This window comes from Chiloscyllium punctatum, chromosome 13, assembly GCF_047496795.1.
Source record: "Chiloscyllium punctatum isolate Juve2018m chromosome 13, sChiPun1.3, whole genome shotgun sequence".
Taxonomy (NCBI): domain Eukaryota; kingdom Metazoa; phylum Chordata; class Chondrichthyes; order Orectolobiformes; family Hemiscylliidae; genus Chiloscyllium; species Chiloscyllium punctatum.
The window spans coordinates 77,475,104-77,495,589 of NC_092751.1; the positions used below are offsets into that span (position 1 = coordinate 77,475,104).

The following is a 20,486-nucleotide window of genomic DNA, read 5'->3' on the forward strand; positions in this document are numbered from 1 at the left end:
TTTTATTCACATTCACGACGCGATTTCATGATCTACTCCAGTGAAAACGTGTCATGGTGTCGTCTAAGCAAGACCCTGCCGAAACTCAGCGAGAGACATCTGCTCATTTCGAGCTCAGGATGTGGAATTAGACGAGCTGCGTGACACCTTTTATTGGCGCCGCCACTTCACTGCAAATTAGCGGCTCAAAACGAGCCGTTGTTAGCATCAGCTTGATTTGTACCTTCCTGCAGTGCATTTGCTAAACAACATCAGATAGATCCCATCCGGCCCAGCTGACTTATCTATTTTCACACTCTGCAGTATTTCTAATATCTCTTCCTTGTGAACCTCAATCTCTTCTAGTCTAGACGCAAGTATCTCTGTATCTTCCTCGCCAACATTTTCATTATCTATAGCGAACTCTGTCGAAAAATATTTATTTAGTGCTTCCTCTATCTCCACTGACTCCACACACGACTTCCCACTATTATCCTTGATTGTCCCAGATTTAACTCTCGTCATTCTTTTATTCCTGACATACCTATGGAAAGCCTTAGCGTTAACCCTGATCCTATCTGCCAACAACTTCTCATGTCTCCTCCTGGCTCTTCCCAGCTCTCTTTTTAGGTCTTTCCTGAGATCGTTGGAAACCTCGAGCGCTCTAACTGAGTTTTCACGTTTTGTCCTAACATAAGACTTCTTGTTCTTCTTGACCAGGGATTCCACCTTCCTTAGTAAACCACGGCTCACGCGTTCTATATCTTCCTCCCTGCCTGGCAGGTACATACTTATCGAGGACACACAGGAGCTTTTCCTTGAATAAGCTTCACATTTTTAATGTGCTCACCCCCTACAGTTTCCTACCCAACTCTGCGCTTCCTAAATCTTACCTCATTGCATCGTGATTTCCCTTCCACCAGCTGAAACTCTTGCTCCGTGTAGTACACCTATCCCTTTCCATCACGAAAGTAAACCTGAGAGAATTGTGATCGCTGTCTCCACAGTGCTCACCTACTTCCAAATCTAAAACCTGGCCATTCTCGTTACCCAGTACTAAATCGAAAGTGGCTTCTTCCCTTGAAGGCATGTCTACATACTGTGTCAGGAATCCCTCCCGCACACACTGGACAAAAACTGACCCATCTATCGTACTCGTACTGTCGTGATCTCAGTCAATATTTGGATATTGTCTTGAGTGTTCCAGAGTTTTTCATTGTCCCACCGTCCAGATGAAGTTTGTATTGCTCACGTACGGGAGCGAGAATTCTTTCAATGTCTCAGATCAATTCCTGTGCCGAGAACATCAGAGTCAATGTCCCTTCCTCTACTCGGACTGACAATTTACACTTCTTCAATCTCCTGTGATTCCATTTCCCAAAGAGTTTCTCAAGATTTCCAAAGCTGGAGCCTAAATTATATGGTTTGCTTCCTAAACATTTTTCCAACTGCCAACTGACAATATGTTCACAGTATCTCTTCACAATCCTCTGGCTTTTCCATGTCCAGGGATGAGAAGTCCCATTTGGTGGAGAGAGTTCCTAGGCTGGTGAGTTTCACTTTGGAACAAAGATGGTTAAGTGGCAATTTCCTGCGGTTGTTTGTAATGATGGGAGACGGAGCGGTGGGGAATGAGCACTCTGACGAGCAAGAGGAAGTGTTGCCAATGACCAGAGTCAGAGAACAGAGGACAAGGGATTAAAGGAATCTAATGAAAAGCAGCACTTCTGCTCAGGGCGTTCAATAACAACTGCAGAAACCCGATGTGTCGAGCAGTGTATCTGGAAAGAGAAACAGAGATAATGTTTTAAATGTGGAGCATTTCTGATGAAGAACTCGAGTTTCTCAAGTCTAATCAAATTACAGGCCTGGTTTGCAAAACGGGCATTCTGAACTTTGAATTGTTCCAGCAGCAAAGCACGGAAAACATAGTCAGCAGGATTCGAATCTACGTGGGGAGACACCAATGGATTTCTAATCCATCACCTTAACCACTCGGCCATGACTACAGACGGCACTGCGTCCTGAGCACTGACCAAATCAGCCGTGATCTCATTGAAAGCTGCCGCTGACTTGAGTGAAATGTTTCCATCTCCATTCATACCTTTGCTGTCATTTGTAAGGTGCGAGACACCAATGTCAAAGAAGAAAAGCACAAAGTTAGGAAAAGATATTTGCAGCAAAATTGAGTCAAAATTATTTATTGAAAGGAAAATCACACTTGGCAATTTGCTCGATCTCTTTGCGAACATGACCAGCAGAGGTAATCAAGGGAGCTATTGATCTGAGTATTCTTGGACATGAAACAAACAAAGGTTAGTGACATATTCATTTCTTTATTTAGCGAACGAAATGGTCTTTCCTGATGGTTACAATGAAAGAGATGGTTCCCAATAAAAGACAGAGATTAAGTCGCTTGTAGATATACTTCAATGTGATACGATTCACTTTCAGCCCCTAATTACCCCAGAGATGGAGGGGGTGAGTTACTTTTCTTCACTCTTCAATTCCACAGCATGGAGGTACAGATATGAAACCGCCAGAGATGGAGTTCTTGAATTGGGAACCAGCGACACTGAAGGAACTTGGCAGGAGTGAGGACTGCAGATGCTGGAAACCTGATTTTAGATCAGAAAATGCTGGAAAAGCACAGCAGCATCCGAGGAGCAGGAAAGTCGATGTTTCTGTTGCCAGTCTTTCTGCGTTCCGCAAACAATTTTCGTTTTAGGCTCAGATTTCCAGCAACTGCAGCTATTTGTATTATGTTAACATTCATAATGTTTTGGACAAAACCAATGAGCTGCTAGCATCGGAAAATCGGCAGAAGTACTGGTACACCGATATGTTAGCTGAACAATACAACCATTCCATGAGCGGGAATACGATCCGGGCCACGGTGCTGAGAGTACCGAATCTTCACAAGTAAATAACAAGACAAGGCGATAGATACTATCGTATTTAGTGTAAATAAAACACCCTTTATGAACATTTTCGTTGCAGATTATTTTCAACTTGTCTTCGTAGATTTACAAAGTGGGAAAAGGCCATTCCGCCTGATCAGAGAGCCATCTATTCCAGTCGCAGTTTCCAACTTTGGCCCAAAGTGTCGTGTGTTCTAATGTTCCCAGGGCAAATGTCAATGACTTTATCCTGTGTTCTTAAATGGCACAGATGTATGACACTTCCACAACGACTTGTCACTCTTTTGAGGAACTCATGCTCATTTTCACCCACAAAGGCACCCCCAAACCGACAGAGGTCTCCGTTGTGGTGAGCTGGAATTTGAAATGGACAATAAGACAAATGCAAGTTTTAAATGCGGAAGCACAGAAGCGACGTCCCGGCAGGGCTTTGCAGGGGAGCGTCAACGAGGGGCACGGTTAAAGTGAGACATTCCCCACGAGCCAGGTAGGACTCGAACCTACAATCTTCTGATCCGAAGTCAGACGCGTTATCCATTACGCTACTGGCCCAATAGACGCGCACAGCCGCGGCAGAATGTCGATATGTAATGCCATGGACTTTCACGGAATCAGAATTAAAAAGGTGAACAAGCAGCGAAGATAATCACCAACACTGCTTCACTTCGAAGTTTCCAATTTGTGAAGCAGTGCCTTTCACTGGCAAAGGAGAAACATTTGTCCAGAGCTGCCTGCTTCAGGGTCGCCTCCTTCTCTGCTGGAAGTGCCCATCGTTTTATTCACATTCACGACGCGATTTCATGATCTACTCCAGTGAAAACGTGTCATGGTGTCGTCTAAGCAAGACCCTGCCGAAACTCAGCGAGAGACATCTGCTCATTTCGAGCTCAGGATGTGGAATTAGACGAGCTGCGTGACACCTTTTATTGGCGCCGCCACTTCACTGCAAATTAGCGGCTCAAAACGAGCCGTTGTTAGCATCAGCTTGATTTGTACCTTCCTGCAGTGCATTTGCTAAACAACATCAGATAGATCCCATCCGGCCCAGCTGACTTATCTATTTTCACACTCTGCAGTATTTCTAATATCTCTTCCTTGTGAACCTCAATCTCTTCTAGTCTAGACGCAAGTATCTCTGTATCTTCCTCGCCAACATTTTCATTATCTATAGCGAACTCTGTCGAAAAATATTTATTTAGTGCTTCCTCTATCTCCACTGACTCCACACACGACTTCCCACTATTATCCTTGATTGTCCCAAATTTAACTCTCGTCATTCTTTTATTCCTGACATACCTATGGAAAGCCTTAGCGTTAACCCTGATCCTATCTGCCAACAACTTCTCATGTCTCCTCCTGGCTCTTCCCAGCTCTCTTTTTAGGTCTTTCCTGAGATCGTTGGAAACCTCGAGCGCTCTAACTGAGTTTTCACGTTTTGTCCTAACATAAGACTTCTTATTCTTCTTGACCAGGGATTCCACCTTCCTTAGTAAACCACGGCTCACGCGTTCTATATCTTCCTCCCTGCCTGACAGGTACATACTTATCGAGGACACACAGGAGCTTTTCCTTGACTAAGCTTCACATTTTTAATGTGCTCACCCCCTACAGTTTCCTACCCAACTCTGCGCTTCCTAAATCTTACCTCATTGCATCGTGATTTCCCTTCCACCAGCTGAAACTCTTGCTCCGTGTAGTACACCTATCCCTTTCCATCACGAAAGTAAACCTGAGATAATTGTGATCGCTGTCTCCACAGTGCTCACCTACTTCCAAATCTAAAACCTGGCCATTCTCGTTACCCAGTACTAAATCGAAAGTGGCTTCTTCCCTTGAAGGCATGTCTACATACTGTGTCAGGAATCCCTCCCGCACACACTGGACAAAAACTGACCCATCTATCGTACTCGTACTGTCGTGATCTCAGTCAATATTTGGATATTGTCTTGAGTGTTCCAGAGTTTTTCATTGTCCCACCGTCCAGATGAAGTTTGTATTGCTCACGTACGGGAGCGAGAATTCTTTCAATGTCTCAGATCAATTCCTGTGCCGAGAACATCAGAGTCAATGTCCCTTCCTCTACTCGGACTGACAATTTACACTTCTTCAATCTCCTGTGATTCCATTTCCCAAAGAGTTTCTCAAGATTTCCAAAGCTGGAGCCTAAATTATATGGTTTGCTTCCTAAACATTTTTCCAACTGCCAACTGACAATATGTTCACAGTATCTCTTCACAATCCTCTGGCTTTTCCATGTCCAGGGATGAGAAGTCCCATTCGGTGGAGAGAGTTCCTAGGCTGGTGAGTTTCACTTTGGAACAAAGATGGTTAAGTGGCAATTTCCCGCGGTTGTTTGTAATGATGGGAGACGGAGCGGTGGGGAATGAGCACTCTGACGAGCAAGAGGAAGTGTTGCCAATGACCAGAGTCAGAGAACAGAGGACAAGGGATTAAAGGAATCTAATGAAAAGCAGCACTTCTGCTCAGGGCGTTCAATAACAACTGCAGAAACCCGATGTGTCGAGCAGTGTATCTGGAAAGAGAAACAGAGATAATGTTTTAAATGTGGAGCATTTCTGATGAAGAACTCGAGTTTCTCAAGTCTCATCAAATTACAGGCCTGGTTTGCAAAACAGGCTTTCTGAACTTTGAATTGTTCCAGCAGCAAAGCACGGATAACGTAGCCAGCAGGATTCGAACCTACGTGGGGAAACCCCAATGGATTTCTAATCCATCGCCTTAACCACTCGGCCATGACTACAGACGGCACCACCCCCTGAGCACTGACCAAATCAGTCGTGATCTCATTGAAAGCTGCCGCTGACTTGAGTGAAATGTTTCCATCTCCATTCATACCTTTGCTGTCATTTGTAAGGTGCGAGACACCAATGTCAAAGAAGAAAAGCACAAAGTTAGGAAAAGATATTTGCAGCAAAATTGAGTCAAAATTATTTATTGAAAGGAAAATCACACTTGGCAATTTGCTCGATCTCTTTGCGAACATGACCAGCAGAGGTAATCAAGGGAGCTATTGATCTGAGTATTCCTGGACATGAAACAAACAACGGTTAGTGACATATTCATTTCTTTATTTAGCGAACGAAATGGTCTTTCCTGATGGTTACAATGAAAGAGATGGTTCCCAATAAAAGACAGAGATTAAGTCGCTTGTAGATATACTTCAATGTGATACGATTCACTTTCAGCCCCTAATTACCCCAGAGATGGAGGGGGTGAGTTACTTTTCTTCACTCTTCAATTCCACAGCATGGAGGTACAGATATGAAACCGCCAGAGATGGAGTTCTTGAATTGGGAACCAGCGACACTGAAGGAACTCGGCAGGAGTGAGGACTGCAGATGCTGGAAACCTGATTTTAGATCAGAAAATGCTGGAAAAGCACAGCAGCATCCGAGGAGCAGGAAAGTCGATGTTTCTGTTGCCAGTCTTTCTGCGTTCCGCAAACAATTTTCGTTTTAGGCTCAGATTTCCAGCAACTGCAGCTATTTGTATTATGTTAACATTCATAATGTTTTGGACAAAACCAATGAGCTGCTAGCATCGGAAAATCGGCAGAAGTACTGGTACACCGATATGTTAGCTGAACAATACAACCATTCCATGAGCGGGAATACGATCCGGGCCACGGTGCTGAGAGTACCGAATCTTCACAAGTAAATAACAAGACAAGGCGATAGATACTATCGTATTTAGTGTAAATAAAACACCCTTTATGAACATTTTCGTTGCAGATTATTTTCAACTTGTCTTCGTAGATTTACAAAGTGGGAAAAGGCCATTCCGCCTGATCAGAGAGCCATCTATTCCAGTCGCAGTTTCCAACTTTGGCCCAAAGTGTCGTGTGTTCTAATGTTCCCAGGGGAAATGTCAATGACTTTATCCTGTGTTCTTAAATGGTACAGATGTATGACACTTCCACAACGACTTGTCACTCTTTTGAGGAACTCATGCTCATTTTCACCCACAAAGGGAGACACACAGAAAGGCACCCCGAAACCGACAGAGGTCTCCGTTGTGTTGAGCTGGAATTTGAAATGGACAATAAGACAAATGCAAGTTTTAAATGCGGAAGCACAGAAGTGACGTCCGGGCAGGGCTTTGCAGGGGAGCGTCAACGAGGGGCACGGTTAAAGTGAGACATTCCCCACGAGCCAGGTAGGACTCGAACCTACAATCTTCTGATCCGAAGTCAGACGCGTTATCCATTACGCTACTGGCCCAAAAGACACGCACAGCAACGGCAGAATGTCGATATGTAATGCCATGGACTTTCACGGAATCAGAATTAAAAAGGTGAACAAGCAGCGAAGATAATCACCAACACTGCTTCACTTCGAAGTTTCCAATTTGTGAAGCAGTGCCTTTCACTGGCAAAGGAGAAACATTTGTCCAGAGCTGCCTGCTTCAGGGTCGCCTCCTTCTCTGCTGGAAGTGCCCATCGTTTTATTCACATTCACGACGCGATTTCCTGATCTACTCCAGTGAAAACGTGTCATGGTGTCGTCTAAGCAAGACCCTGCCGAAACTCAGCGAGAGACATCTGCTCATTTCGAGCTCAGGATGTGGAATTAGACGAGCTGCGTGACACCTTTTATTGGCGCCGCCACTTCACTGCAAATTAGCGGCTCAAAACGAGCCGTTGTTAGCATCAGCTTGATTTGTACCTTCCTGCAGTGCATTTGCTAAACAACATCAGATAGATCCCATCCGGCCCAGCTGACTTATCTATTTTCACACTCTGCAGTATTTCTAATATCTCTTCCTTGTGAACCTCAATCTCTTCTAGTCTAGACGCAAGTATCTCTGTATCTTCCTCGCCAACATTTTCATTATCTATAGCGAACTCTGTCGAAAAATATTTATTTAGTGCTTCCTCTATCTCCACTGACTCCACACACGACTTCCCACTATTATCCTTGATTGTCCCAAATTTAACTCTCGTCATTCTTTTATTCCTGACATACCTATGGAAAGCCTTAGCGTTAACCCTGATCCTATCTGCCAACAGCTTCTCATGTCTCCTCCTGGCTCTTCCCAGCTCTCTTTTTAGGTCTTTCCTGAGATCGTTGGAAACCTCGAGCGCTCTAACTGAGTTTTCACGTTTTGTCCTAACATAAGACTTCTTGTTCTTCTTGACCAGGGATTCCACCTTCCTTAGTAAACCACGGCTCACGCGTTCTATATCTTCCTCCCTGCCTGACAGGTACATACTTATCGAGGACACACAGGAGCTTTTCCTTGAATAAGCTTCACATTTTTAATGTGCTCACCCCCTACAGTTTCCTACCCAACTCTGCGCTTCCTAAATCTTACCTCATTGCATCGTGATTTCCCTTCCACCAGCTGAAACTCTTGCTCCGTGGAGTACACCTATCCCTTTCCATCACGAAAGTAAACCTGAGAGAATTGTGATCGCTGTCTCCACAGTGCTCACCTACTTCCAAATCTAAAACCTGGCCAGGCTCGTTACCCAGTACTAAATCGAAAGTGGCTTCTTCCCTTGAAGGCATGTCTACATACTGTGTCAGGAATCCCTCCCGCACACACTGGACAAAAACTGACCCATCTATCGTACTCGTACTGTCGTGATCTCAGTCAATATTTGGATATTGTCTTGAGTGTTCCAGAGTTTTTCATTGTCCCACCATCCAGATGAAGTTTGTATTGCTCACGTACGGGAGCGAGAATTCTTTCAATGTCTCAGATCAATTCCTGTGCCGAGAACATCAGAGTCAATGTCCCTTCCTCTACTTGGACTGACAATTTACACTTCTTCAATCTCCTGTGATTCCATTTCCCAAAGAGTTTCTCAAGATTTCCAAAGCTGGAGCCTAAATTATATGGTTTGCTTCCTAAACATTTTTCCAACTGCCAACTGACAATATGTTCACAGTATCTCTTCACAATCCTCTAGCTTTTCCATGTCCAGGGATGAGAAGTCCCATTTGGTGGAGAGAGTTCCTAGGCTGGTGAGTTTCACTTTGGAACAAAGATGGTTAAGTGGCAATTTCCTGCGGTTGTTTGTAATGATGGGAGACGGAGCGGTGGGGAATGAGCACTCTGATGAGCAAGAGGAAGTGTTGCCAATGACCAGAGTCAGAGAACAGAGGACAAGGGATTAAAGGAATCTAATGAAAAGCAGCACTTCTGCTCAGGGCGTTCAATAACAACTGCAGAAATCCGATGTGTCGAGCAGTGTATCTGGAAAGAGAAACAGAGATAATGTTTTAAATGTGGAGCATTTCTGATGAAGAACTCGAGTTTCTCAAGTCTCATCAAATTACAGGCCTGGTTTGCAAAACAGGCTTTCGGAACTTTGAATTGTTCCAGCAGCAAAGCACGGATAACGTAGTCAGCAGGATTCGAACCTACGTGGGGAAACCCCAATGGATTTCTAATCCATCGCCTTAACCACTCGGCCATGACTACAGACGGCACCGCCCCCTGAGCACTGACCAAATCAGTCGTGATCTCATTGAAAGCTGCCGCTGACTTGAGTGAAATGTTTCCATCTCCATTCATACCTTTGCTGTCATTTGTAAGGTGCGAGACACCAATGTCAAAGAAGAAAAGCACAAAGTTAGGAAAAGATATTTGCAGCAAAATTGAGTCAAAATTATTTATTGAAAGGAAAATCACACTTGGCAATTTGCTCGATCTCTTTGCGAACATGACCAGCAGAGGTAATCAAGGCAGCTATTGATCTGAGTATTCTTGGACATGAAACAAACAAAGGTTAGTGACATATTCATTTCTTTATTTAGCGAACGAAATGGTCTTTCCTGATGGTTACAATGAAAGAGATGGTTCCCAATAAAAGACAGAGATCAAGTCGCTTGTAGATATACTTCAATGTGATACGATTCACTTTCAGCCCCTAATTACCCCAGAGATGGAGGGGGTGAGTTACTTTTCTTCACTCTTCAATTCCACAGCATGGAGGTACAGATATGAAACCGCCAGAGATGGAGTTCTTGAATTGGGAACCAGCGACACTGAAGGAACTCGGCAGGAGTGAGGACTGCAGATGCTGGAAACCTGATTTTAGATCAGAAAATGCTGGAAAAGCACAGCAGCATCCGAGGAGCAGGAAAGTCGATGTTTCTGTTGCCAGTCTTTCTGCGTTCCGCAAACAATTTTCGTTTTAGGCTCAGATTTCCAGCAACTGCAGCTATTTGTATTATGTTAACATTCATAATGTTTTGGACAAAACCAATGAGCTGCTAGCATCGGAAAATCGGCAGAAGTACTGGTACACCGATATGTTAGCTGAACAATACAACCATTCCATGAGCGGGAATACGATCCGGGCCACGGTGCTGAGAGTACCGAATCTTCACAAGTAAATAACAAGACAAGGCGATAGATACTATCGTATTTAGTGTAAATAAAACACCCTTTATGAACATTTTCGTTGCAGATTATTTTCAACTTGTCTTCGTAGATTTACAAAGTGGGAAAAGGCCATTCCGCCTGATCAGAGAGCCATCTATTCCAGTCGCAGTTTCCAACTTTGGCCCAAAGTGTCGTGTGTTCTAATGTTCCCAGGGCAAATGTCAATGACTTTATCCTGTGTTCTTAAACGGCACAGATGTATGACACTTCCACAACGACTTGTCACTCTTTTGAGGAACTCATGCTCATTTTCACCCACAAAGGGAGACACACAGAAAGGCACCCCGAAACCGACAGAGGTCTCCGTTGTGTTGAGCTGGAATTTGAAATGGACAATAAGACAAATGCAAGTTTTAAATGCGGAAGCACAGAAGCGACGTCCCGGCAGGGCTTTGCAGGGGAGCGTCAACGCGGGGCACGGTTAAAGTGAGACATTCCCCACGAGCCAGGTAGGACTCGAACCTACAATCTTCTGATCCGAAGTCAGACGCGTTATCCATTACGCTACTGGCCCAATAGACACGCGCAGCAACGGCAGAATGTCGATATGTAATGCCATGGACTTTCACGGAATCAGAATTAAAAAGGTGAACAAGCAGCGAAGATAATCACCAACACTGCTTCACTTCGAAGTTTCCAATTTGTGAAGCAGTGCCTTTCACTGGCAAAGGAGAAACATTTGTCCAGAGCTGCCTGCTTCAGGGTCGCCTCCTTCTCTGCTGGAAGTGCCCATCGTTTTATTCACATTCACGACGCGATTTCATGATCTACTCCAGTGAAAACGTGTCATGGTGTCGTCTAAGCAAGACCCTGCCGAAACTCAGCGAGAGACATCTGCTCATTTCGAGCTCAGGATGTGGAATTAGATGAGCTGCGTGACACCTTTTATTGGCGCCGCCACTTCACTGCAAATTAGCGGCTCAAAACGAGCCGTTGTTAGCATCAGCTTGATTTGTACCTTCCTGCAGTGCATTTGCGAAACAACATCAGATAGATCCCATCCGGCCCAGCTGACTTATCTATTTTCACACTCTGCAGTATTTCTAATATCTCTTCCTTGTGAACCTCAATCTCTTCTAGTCTAGACGCAAGTATCTCTGTATCTTCCTCGCCAACGTTTTCATTATCTATAGCGAACTCTGTCGAAAAATATTTATTTAGTGCTTCCTCTATCTCCACTGACTCCACACACGACTTCCCACTATTATCCTTGATTGTCCCAAATTTAACTCTCGTCATTCTTTTATTCATGACATACCTATGGAAAGCCTTAGCGTTAACCCTGATCCTATCTGCCAACAACTTCTCATGTCTCCTCCTGGCTCTTCCCAGCTCTCTTTTTAGGTCTTTCCTGAGATCGTTGGAAACCTCGAGCGCTCTAACTGAGTTTTCACGTTTTGTCCTAACATAAGACTTCTTGTTCTTCTTGACCAGGGATTCCACCTTCCTTAGTAAACCACGGCTCACGCGTTCTATATCTTCCTCCCTGCCTGACAGGTACATACTTATCGAGGACACACAGGAGCTTTTCCTTGAATAAGCTTCACATTTTTAATGTGCTCACCCCCTACAGTTTCCTACCCAACTCTGCGCTTCCTAAATCTTACCTCATTGCATCGTGATTTCCCTTCCACCAGCTGAAACTCTTGCTCCGTGGAGTACACCTATCCCTTTCCATCACGAAAGTAAACCTAAGAGAATTGTGATCACTGTCTCCACAGTGCTCACCTACTTCCAAATCTAAAACCTGGCCAGGCTCCTTACCCAGTACTAAATCGAAAGTGGCTTCTTCCCTTGAAGCCATGTCTACATACTGTGTCAGGAATCCCTCCCGCACACACTGGACAAAAACTGACCCATCTATCGTACTCGTACTGTCGTGATCTCAGTCAATATTTGGATATTGTCTTGAGTGTTCCAGAGTTTTTCATTGTCCCACCGTCCAGATGAAGTTTGTATTGCTCACGTACGGGAGCGAGAATTCTTTCAATGTCTCAGATCAATTCCTGTGCCGAGAACATCAGAGTCAATGTCCCTTCCTCTACTCGGACTGACAATTTACACTTCTTCAATCTCCTGTGATTCCATTTCCCAAAGAGTTTCTCAAGATTTCCAAAGCTGGAGCCTAAATTATATGGTTTGCTTCCTAAACATTTTTCCAACTGCCAACTGACAATATGTTCACAGTATCTCTTCACAATCCTCTGGCTTTTCCATGTCCAGGGATGAGAAGTCCCATTCGGTGGAGAGAGTTCCTAGGCTGGTGAGTTTCACTTTGGAACAAAGATGGTTAAGTGGCAATTTCCCGCGGTTGTTTGTAATGATGGGAGACGGAGCGGTGGGGAATGAGCACTCTGACGAGCAAGAGGAAGTGTTGCCAATGACCAGAGTCAGAGAACAGAGGACAAGGGATTAAAGGAATCTAATGAAAAGCAGCACTTCTGCTCAGGGCGTTCAATAACAACTGCAGAAACCCGATGTGTCGAGCAGTGTATCTGGAAAGAGAAACAGAGATAATGTTTTAAATGTGGAGCATTTCTGATGAAGAACTCGAGTTTCTCAAGTCTCATCAAATTACAGGCCTGGTTTGCAAAACAGGCTTTTGGAACTTTGAATTGCTCCAGCAGCAAAGCACAGATAACGTAGTCAGCAGGATTCGAACCTACGTGGGGAAACCCCAATGGATTTCTAATCCATCGCCTTAACCACTCGGCCATGACTACAGACGGCACTGCCCCCTGAGCACTGACCAAATCAGTCGTGATCTCATTGAAAGCTGCCGCTGACTTGAGTGAAATGTTTCCATCTCCATTCATACCTTTGCTGTCATTTGTAAGGTGCGAGACACCAATGTCAAAGAAGAAAAGCACAAAGTTAGGAAAAGATATTTGCAGCAAAATTGAGTCAAAATTATTTATTGAAAGGAAAATCACACTTGGCAATTTGCTCGATCTCTTTGCGAACATGACCAGCAGAGGTAATCAAGGCAGCTATTGATCTGAGTATTCTTGGACATGAAACAAACAAAGGTTAGTGACATATTCATTTCTTTATTTAGCGAACGAAATGGTCTTTCCTGATGGTTACAATGAAAGAGATGGTTCCCAATAAAAGACAGAGATCAAGTCGCTTGTAGATATACTTCAATGTGATACGATTCACTTTCAGCCCCTAATTACCCCAGAGATGGAGGGGGTGAGTTACTTTTCTTCACTCTTCAATTCCACAGCATGGAGGTACAGATATGAAACCGCCAGAGATGGAGTTCTTGAATTGGGAACCAGCGACACTGAAGGAACTCGGCAGGAGTGAGGACTGCAGATGCTGGAAACCTGATTTTAGATCAGAAAATGCTGGAAAAGCACAGCAGCATCCGAGGAGCAGGAAAGTCGATGTTTCTGTTGCCAGTCTTTCTGCGTTCCGCAAACAATTTTCGTTTTAGGCTCAGATTTCCAGCAACTGCAGCTATTTGTATTATGTTAACATTCATAATGTTTTGGACAAAACCAATGAGCTGCTAGCATCGGAAAATCGGCAGAAGTACTGGTACACCGATATGTTAGCTGAACAATACAACCATTCCATGAGCGGGAATACGATCCGGGCCACGGTGCTGAGAGTACCGAATCTTCACAAGTAAATAACAAGACAAGGCGATAGATACTATCGTATTTAGTGTAAATAAAACACCCTTTATGAACATTTTCGTTGCAGATTATTTTCAACTTGTCTTCGTAGATTTACAAAGTGGGAAAAGGCCATTCCGCCTGATCAGAGAGCCATCTATTCCAGTCGCAGTTTCCAACTTTGGCCCAAAGTGTCGTGTGTTCTAATGTTCCCAGGGCAAATGTCAATGACTTTATCCTGTGTTCTTAAATGGCACAGATGTATGACACTTCCACAACGACTTGTCACTCTTTTGAGGAACTCATGCTCATTTTCACCCACAAAGGCACCCCCAAACCGACAGAGGTCTCCGTTGTGGTGAGCTGGAATTTGAAATGGACAATAAGACAAATGCAAGTTTTAAATGCGGAAGCACAGAAGCGACGTCCCGGCAGGGCTTTGCAGGGGAGCGTCAACGAGGGGCACGGTTAAAGTGAGACATTCCCCACGAGCCCGGTAGGACTCGAACCTACAATCTTCTGATCCGAAGTCAGACGCGTTATCCATTACGCTACTGGCCCAATAAACGCGCACAGCCCCGGCAGAATGTCGATATGTAATGCCATGGACTTTTACGGAATCAGAATTAAAAAGGTGAACAAGCAGCGAAGATAATCACCAACACTGCTTCACTTCGAAGTTTCCAATTTGTGAAGCAGTGCCTTTCACTGGCAAAGGAGAAACATTTGTCCAGAGCTGCCTGCTTCAGGGTCGCCTCCTTCTCTGCTGGAAGTGCCCATCGTTTTATTCACATTCACGACGCGATTTCATGATCTACTCCAGTGAAAACGTGTCATGGTGTCGTCTAAGCAAGACCCTGCCGAAACTCAGCGAGAGACATCTGCTCATTTCGAGCTCAGGATGTGGAATTAGACGAGCTGCGTGACACCTTTTATTGGCGCCGCCACTTCACTGCAAATTAGCGGCTCAAAACGAGCCGTTGTTAGCATCAGCTTGATTTGTACCTTCCTGCAGTGCATTTGCTAAACAACATCAGATAGATCCCATCCGGCCCAGCTGACTTATCTATTTTCACACTCTGCAGTATTTCTAATATCTCTTCCTTGTGAACCTCAATCTCTTCTAGTCTAGACGCAAGTATCTCTGTATCTTCCTCGCCAACATTTTCATTATCTATAGCGAACTCTGTCGAAAAATATTTATTTAGTGCTTCCTCTATCTCCACTGACTCCACACACGACTTCCCACTATTATCCTTGATTGTCCCAAATTTAACTCTCGTCATTCTTTTATTCCTGACATACCTATGGAAAGCCTTAGCGTTAACCCTGATCCTATCTGCCAACAACTTCTCATGTCTCCTCCTGGCTCTTCCCAGCTCTCTTTTTAGGTCTTTCCTGAGATCGTTGGAAACCTCGAGCGCTCTAACTGAGTTTTCACGTTTTGTCCTAACATAAGACTTCTTGTTCTTCTTGACCAGGGATTCCACCTTCCTTAGTAAACCACGGCTCACGCGTTCTATATCTTCCTCCCTGCCTGGCAGGTACATACTTATCGAGGACACACAGGAGCTTTTCCTTGAATAAGCTTCACATTTTTAATGTGCTCACCCCCTACAGTTTCCTACCCAACTCTGCGCTTCCTAAATCTTACCTCATTGCATCGTGATTTCCCTTCCACCAGCTGAAACTCTTGCTCCGTGGAGTACACCTATCCCTTTCCATCACGAAAGTAAACCTGAGAGAATTGTGATCGCTGTCTCCACAGTGCTCACCTACTTCCAAATCTAAAACCTGGCCAGGCTCGTTACCCAGTACTAAATCGAAAGTGGCTTCTTCCCTTGAAGGCATGTCTACATACTGTGTCAGGAATCCCTCCCGCACACACTGGACAAAAACTGACCCATCTATCGTACTCGTACTGTCGTGATCTCAGTCAATATTTGGATATTGTCTTCAGTGTTCCAGAGTTTTTCATTGTCCCACCGTCCAGATGAAGTTTGTATTGCTCACGTACGGGAGCGAGAATTCTTTCAATGTCTCAGATCAATTCCTGTGCCGAGAACATCAGAGTCAATGTCCCTTCTTCTACTCGGACTGACAATTTACACTTCTTCAATCTCCTGTGATTCCATTTCCCAAAGAGTTTCTCAAGATTTCCAAAGCTGGAGCCTAAATTATATGGTTTGCTTCCTAAACATTTTTCCAACTGCCAACTGACAATATGTTCACAGTATCTCTTCACAATCCTCTGGCTTTTCCATGTCCAGGGATGAGAAGTCCCATTTGGTGGAGAGAGTTCCTAGGCTGGTGAGTTTCACTTTGGAACAAAGATGGTTAAGTGGCAATTTCCTGCGGTTGTTTGTAATGATGGGAGACGGAGCGGTGGGGAATGAGCACTCTGATGAGCAAGAGGAAGTGTTGCCAATGACCAGAGTCAGAGAACAGAGGACAAGGGATTAAAGGAATCTAATGAAAAGCAGCACTTCTGCTCAGGGCGTTCAATAACAACTGCAGAAACCCGATGTGTCGAGCAGTGTATCTGGAAAGAGAAACAGAGATAATGTTTTAAATGTGGAGCATTTCTGATGAAGAACTCGAGTTTCTCAAGTCTAATCAAATTACAGGCCTGGTTTGCAAAACGGGCTTTCTGAACTTGGAATTGTTCCAGCAGCAAAGCACGGAAAACGTAGTCAGCAGGATTCGAATCTACGTGGGGAGACCCCAATGGATTTCTAATCCATCGCCTTAACCACTCGGCCATGACTACAGACGGCACTGCGTCCTGAGCACTGACCAAATCAGCCGTGATCTCATTGAAAGCTGCCGCTGACTTGAGTGAAATGTTTCCATCTCCATTCATACCTTTGCTGTCATTTGTAAGGTGCGAGACACCAATGTCAAAGAAGAAAAGCACAAAGTTAGGAAAAGATATTTGCAGCAAAATTGAGTCAAAATTATTTATTGAAAGGAAAATCACACTTGGCAATTTGCTCGATCTCTTTGCGAACATGACCAGCAGAGGTAATCAAGGGAGCTATTGATCTGAGTATTCTTGGACATGAAACAAACAAAGGTTAGTGACATATTCATTTCTTTATTTAGCGAACGAAATGGTCTTTCCTGATGGTTACAATGAAAGAGATGGTTCCCAATAAAAGACAGAGATCAAGTCGCTTGTAGATATACTTCAATGTGATACGATTCACTTTCAGCCCCTAATTACCCCAGAGATGGAGGGGGTGAGTTACTTTTCTTCACTCTTCAATTCCACAGCATGGAGGTACAGATATGAAACCGCCAGAGATGGAGTTCTTGAATTGGGAACCAGCGACACTGAAGGAACTCGGCAGGAGTGAGGACTGCAGATGCTGGAAACCTGATTTTAGATCAGAAAATGCTGGAAAAGCACAGCAGCATCCGAGGAGCAGGAAAGTCGATGTTTCTGTTGCCAGTCTTTCTGCGTTCCGCAAACAATTTTCGTTTTAGGCTCAGATTTCCAGCAACTGCAGCTATTTGTATTATGTTAACATTCATAATGTTTTGGACAAAACCAATGACCTGCTAGCATCGGAAAATCGGCAGAAGTACTGGTACACCGATATGTTAGCTGAACAATACAACCATTCCATGAGCGGGAATACGATCCGGGCCACGGTGCTGAGAGAACCGAATCTTCACAAGTAAATAACAAGACAAGGCGATAGATACTATTTTATTTAGTGTAAATAAAACACCCTTTATGAACATTTTCGTTGCAGATTATTTTCAACTTGTCTTCGTAGATTTACAAAGTGGGAAAAGGCCATTCCGCCTGATCAGAGAGCCATCTATTCCAGTCGCAGTTTCCAACTTTGGCCCAAAGTGTCGTGTGTTCTAATGTTCCCAGGGCAAATGTCAATGACTTTATCCTGTGTTCTTAAATGGCACAGATGTATGACACTTCCACAACGACTTGTCACTCTTTTGAGGAACTCATGCTCATTTTCACCCACAAAGGCACCCCCAAACCGACAGAGGTCTCCGTTGTGGTGAGCTGGAATTTGAAATGGACAATAAGACAAATGCAAGTTTTAAATGCGGAAGCATAGAAGCGACGTCCCGGCAGGGCTTTGCAGGGGAGCGTCAACGAGGGGCACGGTTAAAGTGAGACATTCCCCACAAGCCAGGTAGGACTCGAACCTACAATCTTCTGATCCGAAGTCAGACGCGTTATCCATTACGCTACTGGCCCAATAGACGCGCACAGCCACGGCAGAATGTCGATATGTAATGCCATGGACTTTCACGGAATCAGAATTAAAAAGGTGAACAAGCAGCGAAGATAATCACCAACACTGCTTCACTTCGAAGTTTCCAATTTGTGAAGCAGTGCCTTTCACTGGCAAAGGAGAAACATTTGTCCAGAGCTGCCTGCTTCAGGGTCGCCTCCTTCTCTGCTGGAAGTGCCCATCGTTTTATTCACATTCACGACGCGATTTCATGATCTACTCCAGTGAAAACGTGTCATGGTGTCGTCTAAGCAAGACCCTGCCGAAACTCAGCGAGAGACATCTGCTCATTTCGAGCTCAGGATGTGGAATTAGACGAGCTGCGTGACACCTTTTATTGGCGCCGCCACTTCACTGCAAATTAGCGGCTCAAAACGAGCCGTTGTTAGCATCAGCTTGATTTGTACCTTCCTGCAGTGCATTTGCTAAACAACATCAGATAGATCCCATCCGGCCCAGCTGACTTATCTATTTTCACACTCTGCAGTATTTCTAATATCTCTTCCTTGTGAACCTCAATCTCTTCCAGTCTAGACGCAAGTATCTCTGTATCTTCCTCGCCAACATTTTCATTATCTATAGCGAACTCTGTCGAAAAATATTTATTTAGTGCTTCCTCTATCTCCACTGACTCCACACACGACTTCCCACTATTATCCTTGATTGTCCCAAATTTAACTCTCGTCATTCTTTTATTCCTGACATACCTATGGAAAGCCTTAGCGTTAACCCTGATCCTATCTGCCAACAACTTCTCATGTCTCCTCCTGGCTCTTTCCAGCTCTCTTTTTAGGTCTTTCCTGAGATCGTTGGAAACCTCGAGCGCTCTAACTGAGTTTTCACGTTTTGTCCTAACATAAGACTTCTTGTTCTTCTTGACCAGGGATTCCACCTTCCTTAGTAAACCACGGCTCACGCGTTCTATATCTTCCTCCCTGCCTGACAGGTACATACTTATCGAGGACACACAGGAGCTTTTCCTTGAATAAGCTTCACATTTTTAATGTGCTCACCCCCTACAGTTTCCTACCCAACTCTGCGCTTCCTAAATCTTACCTCATTGCATCGTGATTTCCCTTCCACCAGCTGAAACTCTTGCTCCGTGGAGTACACCTATCCCTTTCCATCACGAAAGTAAACCTGAGAGAATTGTGATCGCTGTCTCCACAGTGCTCACCTACTTCCAAATCTAAAACCTGGCCAGGCTCGTTACCCAGTACTAAATCGAAAGTGGCTTCTTCCCTTGAAGGCATGTCTACATACTGTGTCAGGAATCCCTCCCGCACACACTGGACAAAAACTGACCCATCTATCGTACTCGTACTGTCGTGATCTCAGTCAATATTTGGATATTGTCTTGAGTGTTCCAGAGTTTTTCATTGTCCCACCGTCCAGATGAAGTTTGTATTGCTCACGTACGGGAGCGATAATTCTTTCAATGTCTCAGATCAATTCCTGTGCCGAGAACATCAGAGTCAATGTCCCTTCTTCTACTCGGACTGACAATTTACACTTCTTCAATCTCCTGTGATTCCATTTCCCAAAGAGTTTCTCAAGATTTCCAAAGCTGGAGCCTAAATTATATGGTTTGCTTCCTAAACATTTTTCCAACTGCCAACTGACAATATGTTCACAGTATCTCTTCACAATCCTCTGGCTTTTCCATGTCCAGGGATGAGAAGTCCCATTTGGTGGAGAGAGTTCCTAGGCTGGTGAGTTTCACTTTGGAACAAAGATGGTTAAGTGGCAATTTCCTGCGGTTGTTTGTAATGATGGGAGACGGAGCGGTGGGGAATGAGCACTCTGACGAGCAAGAGGAAGTGTTGCCAATGACCAGAGTCAGAGAACAGAGGACAAGGGATTAAAGGAATCTAATGAAAAGCAGCACTTCTGCTCAGGGCGTTCAATAACAACTGCAGAAACCCGATGTGTCGAGCAGTGTATCTGGAAAGAGAAACAGAGATAATGTTTTAAATGTGGAGCATTTCTGATGAAGATCTCGAGTTTCTCAAGTCTAATCAAATTACAGGCCTGGTTTGCAAAACGGGCTTTCTGAACTTGGAATTGTTCCACCAGCAAAGCACGGAAAACATAGTCAGCAGGATTCGAATCTACGTGGGGAGACCCCAATGGATTTCTAATCCATCGCCTTAACCACTCGGCCATGACTACAGACGGCACTGCGTCCTGAGCACTGACCAAATCAGCCGTGATCTCATTGAAAGCTGCCGCTGACTTGAGTGAAATGTTTCCATCTCCATTCATACCTTTGC

General features: G+C 44.4%; 11 non-coding genes across 11 annotated transcripts; all 11 read right to left on the reverse strand.

The window, feature by feature from the left end:
* Positions 1 to 1,906: 1,906 nt before the first annotated feature.
* trnas-aga (transfer RNA serine (anticodon AGA)) lies at positions 1,907 to 1,988 on the reverse strand. The gene has a single exon. It is a non-coding gene; the product is annotated as a tRNA-Ser (tRNA).
* A 1,391-nt stretch (positions 1,989 to 3,379) lies between these two features.
* trnar-ucg (transfer RNA arginine (anticodon UCG)) lies at positions 3,380 to 3,452 on the reverse strand. Its single transcript has one exon. It is a non-coding gene; the product is annotated as a tRNA-Arg (tRNA).
* A 2,127-nt stretch (positions 3,453 to 5,579) lies between these two features.
* trnas-aga (transfer RNA serine (anticodon AGA)) lies at positions 5,580 to 5,661 on the reverse strand. Its single transcript has one exon. It is a non-coding gene; the product is annotated as a tRNA-Ser (tRNA).
* A 1,407-nt stretch (positions 5,662 to 7,068) lies between these two features.
* On the reverse strand, positions 7,069 to 7,141 carry trnar-ucg (transfer RNA arginine (anticodon UCG)). Its single transcript has one exon. It is a non-coding gene; the product is annotated as a tRNA-Arg (tRNA).
* Positions 7,142 to 9,268: 2,127 nt separating this feature from the next.
* trnas-aga (transfer RNA serine (anticodon AGA)) lies at positions 9,269 to 9,350 on the reverse strand. Its single transcript has one exon. It is a non-coding gene; the product is annotated as a tRNA-Ser (tRNA).
* Positions 9,351 to 10,757: 1,407 nt separating this feature from the next.
* Positions 10,758 to 10,830, reverse strand: trnar-ucg (transfer RNA arginine (anticodon UCG)). Its single transcript has one exon. It is a non-coding gene; the product is annotated as a tRNA-Arg (tRNA).
* Positions 10,831 to 12,957: 2,127 nt separating this feature from the next.
* On the reverse strand, positions 12,958 to 13,039 carry trnas-aga (transfer RNA serine (anticodon AGA)). The gene has a single exon. It is a non-coding gene; the product is annotated as a tRNA-Ser (tRNA).
* Positions 13,040 to 14,430: 1,391 nt separating this feature from the next.
* On the reverse strand, positions 14,431 to 14,503 carry trnar-ucg (transfer RNA arginine (anticodon UCG)). The gene has a single exon. It is a non-coding gene; the product is annotated as a tRNA-Arg (tRNA).
* A 2,127-nt stretch (positions 14,504 to 16,630) lies between these two features.
* On the reverse strand, positions 16,631 to 16,712 carry trnas-aga (transfer RNA serine (anticodon AGA)). The gene has a single exon. It is a non-coding gene; the product is annotated as a tRNA-Ser (tRNA).
* A 1,391-nt stretch (positions 16,713 to 18,103) lies between these two features.
* trnar-ucg (transfer RNA arginine (anticodon UCG)) lies at positions 18,104 to 18,176 on the reverse strand. The gene has a single exon. It is a non-coding gene; the product is annotated as a tRNA-Arg (tRNA).
* Positions 18,177 to 20,303: 2,127 nt separating this feature from the next.
* Positions 20,304 to 20,385, reverse strand: trnas-aga (transfer RNA serine (anticodon AGA)). The gene has a single exon. It is a non-coding gene; the product is annotated as a tRNA-Ser (tRNA).
* Positions 20,386 to 20,486: the final 101 nt, after the last annotated feature.